Consider the following 6,729-nt stretch of genomic DNA (forward strand, 5'->3'; position numbering starts at 1 on the left):
ACCTTCACTCATTTGTCATAATGTATGTATGTATGTATATATGTATGTGTGTATGTGTGTGTATGTATGTATGTATGTATGTATGTATGTATGTTGTATGTATGTATGTATGTATGTATGTATGTATGTATGTATGTATGTATGTATGTATGTGCATGTGTATGTGTGTATGTATGTATGTATGTATGTATGTATGTATGTATGTATGTATGTATGTATGTATGTATGTATGTATGTATGTATGTATGTTTAGCGTTTATCGTGAGCATGCAACCAACCGCCAGTATTGCCACAAAACATTACGTGACCACGTCTGTGTGGTTATAGATACTGTAATAGATCCATGTGTTTTGACGGAGATCAGAGTTGTTTACTGTTATGCGTTTCGAGAATAACCTTGGCCCAGTAGACATAGACATGACAGACAAGGCGACCTTTTCTTTACGTGTTCAATAGACCCGTTCCCCTGAATATTTTACTCTGCCGCACACACGTCCTCATCTTTGTAACGTGCACCACCCATTAATGTTTTTTTTTTCAAGTGTCATTGATTTGTACGTGGTTTTGCGTATTATCAAAACATTTTCATATTCCAGATATCTTTTAAGTAATTTTTTTCTTTCCTGGAAGTATACTCTACTTCTATGGAGAATTTTTTTTTTTTTACAATTTCTCACCATCCCCTTGGAAGTGTGGCATGTCCTATCAAAGGGTCCTCAGGCTCCGATGATGATGATGTTGTTGTTTTTATTATTGTTGTTATCAACAACAACAACAATAATAAAAACAACAACATCATCATCATCGGAGCCTGAGGACCCTTTGGTCCTATGGCATTGAAGGGAGTCAGTGTACATCCATCGGAAACTCGGTAGTGGAGCATTGGCATTGACACAACAACGGATATCCAGCCACAATCACGTATACACCCGTCCGTTAGTTTTAAGATGGTGGAGATATTTCTGTCACTCACGCTCTGAAAACGGAAAGTTTTTATTGAGTCGCCTAGTCGGTGGCTGTATATACAGTGAAGGCCAGGTCGATGACTCCGGTCACTGCATACGCAAATATAAAGCAGAGTATGTCGCTATTATTATGAATGAAGCGCTGTGATCTGCGTGCTCAGAATAGTGGACACGTACACTTCTACGCACTTGCAATGACTGGCATTTTTATCACGGTTATTTTTAAAATTTCCCTGTAACGAATATCTTCATTCAGAGCAACGCTCATTTTCACTGACCGAATGTGATAAATAAATAAATAAATAAATAAATAAATAAATAAATTGATTAATAGTAACCAAACTCCTATAAGCGTTTTTCCACAGAACGAACCATTTACACAGTGTATAAACTTATCGCACATTGTTGATAACGCATGTATACTACCAATGGGAATTCAGGCATCTAGTTTGAAGGAGATGATGCTACTATCGCTGTTGACGTTGTTTGATGTTTTGGCAGACACCATTTACAACCAGCACAAATATTTTGTACACATGTTGCTTATGACGATGTTGGAAAACATGGTGCCATCAATAATCATACACTATCTATCTAATAGGTCGTCATTTATCTTCGAACGAATCAGTGTAGTCGGCGTAGCGCATCCAAGGAAGGGAAAACCAGACAGAGTTGAAAGCAAAGGAGGTATTGCTATGGTAGGTTTTAAGATTTATAATACAGTAAAAAAAACAAACAGCACAACCGCAAACACAACAAATGCAGTCGATATATTTTATCGACATAACAGTGTTCACAGTGGTCAGTTTTTAGGGATTGAACCCCGGGGATTGAACTGTTTATAGGTTCACCTTCAACAACGATGGCCAATCTCAGACTCAAGTGTCAGGTCGTGTTGTGGCAGCTAGCTGCTCTTATAGCTCCAGAGATATTTGAATTGAAAAAAAATGTGATTGTTTGATCTTAGATGATAAAATTGTTGGGAGTACATTGAAACATAGATGTTCAAATTAATCGAACCAGTTATTTAACAGATTATGAGGAAACACGTGCGTCCCCATGTGCCGATACACTTTTGTGTAATCGAAATCCCATATAAATAATCTATTATTATTATTAATCTTTATTTAAACTCGATAACTCCATAGGTGAAACACCTCTTTTCGTGGAGGTCGAATAGACAAAAGAAAGTCATAAAACACTTTACAGCACAGACATAAAAACACAAAATAATCTGTAACTGCCCGTCTAAAATTTAACGATCTCGAACTATGTCCTTCAACGATACCTTTAGGGAGCCTTCAGTAATTACAAGGGATGGGACAGGGGAATTGAGGCCACACCTGTATTGTAAAATGTGACCTTTCTACAAACATTCTACTTGACCCCCCCACCCCACCACCACCACCACCGCTGCAGTATTCTCTCCAGGAATTACTGAAACAGTATCAACTAATTTACATAACATTTTTTTAAATTGTTAATGTAAGTAAAGCACTGGACAGGAATAGTGGGGGAGGGGGTGTTTGTTTTAGGGGGTTGCCATTTTTCACTCAAGCATTTTTGAAGGGTCATGAAATTTCACGCATACCTTTGCGGGAGGGTATACAAAAATATCAAATCAAAATACATAGGAGTCTATCGGGCAAGTTATTAACAATTTTCCTCTACAAAACGAGCTATATCTGTGTGTGTTATCATATATATGAGTGTTTCTTGCTTGAAGTGGGCAGTAAAAAGTGCATGTGGTGATCTGTGTGTTTTATCATACATATGAATGTTTCTTGCTTGAAGTGGGAAGTAAAAAGTGCATGTGGTGTGTACAAGAAATTGGATTTCTGGTTTTCATCGAAAATGTAGATTCACTATATATGGTAGTCTATGAGAAAATTATAAACAATTATTTTCCAATATAAAATAAGCAATATCTGTGCATTTATAAACGTTTGATAATGTACTTGATTAGAATAGGGTGGTTAAAAGAGCGTATGTGTACAAGAAATTGGATTTTGGAATTTCCCCGAAATTGCTGATCAACTATACATGGTCTATAACACTAGCAATATCTGCGCATTTATAGACGTTTGATAGATTGATATAAAGTTTGCACCTGTACTGTCAGGGACACTTTACCTATATTTTTTCTCTTTTCTTTCATCAGTTTTAACTGCTCAAAGTGTTTAATGTAGGATACCACAGTGCATTTTCTTTGCTTGTGAAGCTTGTTGATAATGTATTTGTATATAAAAGAATTGGTGTATTTCGTCGGTGATTTTCTTTTCAGGAAATATCACATGGACAATCCAAGGTTCGGTAAGGTTCTGTTAAAAGTGACCCTAAAAAGTGACCCCCCTGTACAATTTGCTAAAAGGTGACCCTCCCTCCTATTCCCCCGCCACTAAATTACTGAATGCTCCCTTACGCAACATACATCTATCAGTCCAGGTACTGCAAATCAGCCCGTTATGTGAACGGTGGTGTTTTATAACGTGACGTGACAATAGGCCTGCAGCATTCCACAGACCCAGGAGAAACTCAGCAGTCTATGAACTTTCAAAAGCGTGTCGAAGTTTAAGGTAAAAGTGAAAGCCGTTTGTGACCGCATTCTCTCTCTACGGTTTGAAAAATTACCAATTCCGATCATTTTTTTCATTTCTCAAGCGAATCTCTGCGCTTCACCTCGTCCCCCTGTCAGCAACTCCGACCGACCTACGCACTCCAGCCAAACAGCCTCCAATCTGTCATTATTTCCCTCTATCATCGGCATACTCCGTACCAGCCCAATTTGACCTTTGTTTTTCAAATTGCTCGCTGAGCAAAGGACAACATTTGCAAACTGGCTTGCGAGCAAAAATATTGCCCGCCCGTATACAAAGAAATAGTATACACGGACAGCTGTCCCTGTATCCGTACTACGACCTCCACATCAATTGGCGTGGATTGGCAACAGGTAGAATAAAATCATGTCGCAGAGGAGATACTTTACTTGTACGTGGGAGTCTTAAATATTTGATGAGGAGAAGACAGATGAGGTACTTAAAATGAAATTTAGTCATGTTGGTAAACTTATGTTCACAGTATTTAAAATGATATACGTTCTCTTGAAAACATGTTCTGTTTTGAATTATTCTATGATTTTAGATGCGAGTTCAATTGTCCGAAGGATAATTTTATTGATACGGCTTTCTCAAAACTTTGGTTCCACTTTGACAAGTTCAGATAGCCTTCTGTAAAGCGCCATCACAGCTCGGGCTCAGAGTTAGTTTTCACGAACATCATGTTGTAATAAATTGTGCCACTAGAGGGTGCTATTCACGGTCGAAAACGTCGTCGAATGTGCACCGCGCCATAAGGTATCTTCAATAATCTTTTATGCCTTCTTTTTGCAGCGTTAATTTGAAGTCATTTTTGCCTTGATATTTATCGCAATGGCGTGAAACAGGAAAAGGGCTTATCCAAAGTAAGTTGAGACATAAACAAAAAGAAACGGACATACCCAGTTGTTGATTTTTGCATATAGAAATGAATGTTTTGGAAACAAAGTGTTATAAACGTAAATCAGGTTTTAACTATTTATGGAAATCTCTCCTCTTTTAAAGCATGGAGATTTACATTATGGAAACCCATGACTTGAACCAGCCGACAAATTGCATTTGGGCATGCGTTAGTGCGCAAAGTACACACAATATGATTGTTGAATTCTCCCAAAACCTTTTTGTCAATGGCATTGTTTGAAAACACTTCAATCTATTCACTTATTTGCATATACATTGATTTTTTTGGTGATTATTGAATTCATTGTTGAAAGTGAAGGTGGGGTATGCTTTATTGCATATTTGGAATTGTATTATAAACTTTTTATAGGATCATTTATTGACTATACTTGTAAACAAACAAACAGACAAACAAACAAAAACAAACACTGTATTTGTTGACAAACACAAACACAACTATTGGTTCTTTATTGCATATGAAAATAATCTTACGTTACTAAGAGACTTGTCAGTTTCTTCAGCCTGGGGGGACCGGTGGATTCATGGGGGGGTCACCCTGTTTTTGACTTTGGTGATTGGGAGGGGTCACCATGTTTTTGAAATGGCCAATAGGGGGGGTCAGTGTGTTTTTGAATGTTGACAAAGGCTAATCATTGCCTAAAATGCTAGTGTCAGCCACAAATTTCATCATTCAGTTGTATTTTTCGGCGCACCCTTTGGGTGCGTAACTTTAATATTATAATCAGTCATATTTTTCAGCACGCCCAACTTTAACATATCAAGCATACATACATCAGCGATATCTGTATGTTCAATATTTTCAGCGTGCTCTTCAAACTCATTACTTAAATATATCAGACATTTTTTAGCATGCCCTTCAGGTGCATGACTTTAATATACAAGGCATATATATTTCAGAGATATCAGGATGTTTCATATTTTTCAGCGTGCCCTTCGGGCGCCATACTTTAATAAATCAGAGATATCTTGATGTTTGCTAAATGAAAGTGTACCATTATGAAATCTGCATTTCATATGAAAAGGATGACAAATTCCTGATACTTTTCTGTTCTCTCTTAGTATGAGAATTCAGTATGAGAAAGCAACATGCACAAATATTTCACAATATATATTTGATACAGTGACTTATTTTAGAGATAGAAAAATGAGAAGATATCTTTCCTTCTCATTGATGCAATTATTTTCCTTTGTGTCACAAGTTTTCTGTAGAAAGATGCTTTTTTATGAACAAAATAACAGTTAAAAAGGGCAGTTTTGTCATTATTAGCTGTGCTTTTATGGTTTCAATGTTACAAGAAATGGTCCTCTCAGACACTGTACACATCAGATTTGGCTAAAAAAGCTCTCTATGGCTCCTCAGGAGATTTATTGGATGGTTGGCAAGTCTTAACACCCATCAAAGTTTTTGATTCACTGCTTTTTCCTCTTTGATATTAATGATTGACATCCATTTCTGTACAACAGTTCAGGACATCTGGTTAAGCATAGAAAGTGTGAAATACATTCACAGCTCATTCAAAATACAGCTAATTCAAAATATACTGTATTCAAACTTCAATTAAGATTGACACTTTGAAATTCCTATCTTACAACTGACATGTCAACAATTTCATTAAAACATAGAATGACTATTTAAAATATAAATATATATAAAATGTAAAATATACGTATATATATATACATATATATATATATATATATATATATATATATATATATATATATATATATATATATAATTATATAATATATATATATATATATATGTATAGGATAAAGCCCGAGTACGAGGGCTCTTCTGGTATATAAAGTCCAACCCAACGATAAATTGTCGAGGCCGCAGGCCGAGACATTTTATCGTAGGGTTGGACTTTATATACCAGAAGAGCCCGAGTACGAGGGTTTTATCCGACTTAAAAACTATCGCCCCTAACTGATATATTTTCGTTTTCAATGTGTTTACGTCAACCGTCCCCTTTGTCAATGTAACATGTTTAGGATATGAATTACAACTGTTATTTGTGAAATAGCCTTCCAATGTAATGGAACATCCTATATTAAAATGCCCTAGGGCACATTATATAAATGCCCTAGGGCACAGCAGATTTTATGTTGCAGCTGGTTTCCGCTGTGTTACCAAATTTGAATATTAAAACGTACCAGATGTCTACAGAATATGGCATGTTCACTTTTGATTGGACAGTATTTTACTACGGCGCTGTCATTCGTTTCTAGAATTTGGTGACCAA

This window comes from Ptychodera flava, chromosome 13, assembly GCF_041260155.1.
Source record: "Ptychodera flava strain L36383 chromosome 13, AS_Pfla_20210202, whole genome shotgun sequence".
NCBI classification, from domain to species: Eukaryota; Metazoa; Hemichordata; class Enteropneusta; family Ptychoderidae; genus Ptychodera; species Ptychodera flava.